Source organism: Carlito syrichta, unplaced genomic scaffold (genome assembly GCF_000164805.1).
Source record: "Carlito syrichta isolate Samal-C Ts95f unplaced genomic scaffold, Tarsius_syrichta-2.0.1 Scaffold312197, whole genome shotgun sequence".
NCBI classification, from domain to species: Eukaryota; Metazoa; Chordata; class Mammalia; order Primates; family Tarsiidae; genus Carlito; species Carlito syrichta.
Window position 1 is genome coordinate 7,754 of NW_007256293.1, and position 577 is coordinate 8,330.

The following is a 577-nucleotide window of genomic DNA, read 5'->3' on the forward strand; positions in this document are numbered from 1 at the left end:
AAAAAAAAGAAACAACTGGGTGCAGTCGTGCATGCCTGTGGTCCGAGCTATGTGAGAGGCTGAGGCGAGAGGATTGTTTGGGCCCAGGAGTTTGAGTTTAGTCTGGGCAACATAGTGAGACCCCTGTCTCTCTCTCTCTTTTTTTTAAAGAGAGAAACAGAGAAGTATAATTGACCATAATGTAGAGGACGATGCACCACTGAGAAACATTGCAGCGTAAAATCAGGAATAAGATGATACATGAGAGTATCTGAGCTTGAGAACTGAGGTTGTGCATGTGCGCTGCGTCTGTGTGTGTTCGTGAGTGTTCTCACCTTGATACCGGTGCTTGGAACAACACGCACGAGCATTTTGCTTAGGCGTGCATCCAGACGCAGGCCAACCCTCCGTTATCAGGCAGGTGACATGAGCAGAGGCACTCTGCAGGGCCAGTTCTCAGGCCTCATGGGAAGGCAGTGGAGCGAGTAATGCGTCCTCACAGGTTAAGCCTGCACTTGGCGCTCTCCAGGAAAAAGCACTGGGCGTCGGTCTGGGGGAAAGCGAGACGGGAAGAGTTTGCCCTTGGGATTTGGGGGGG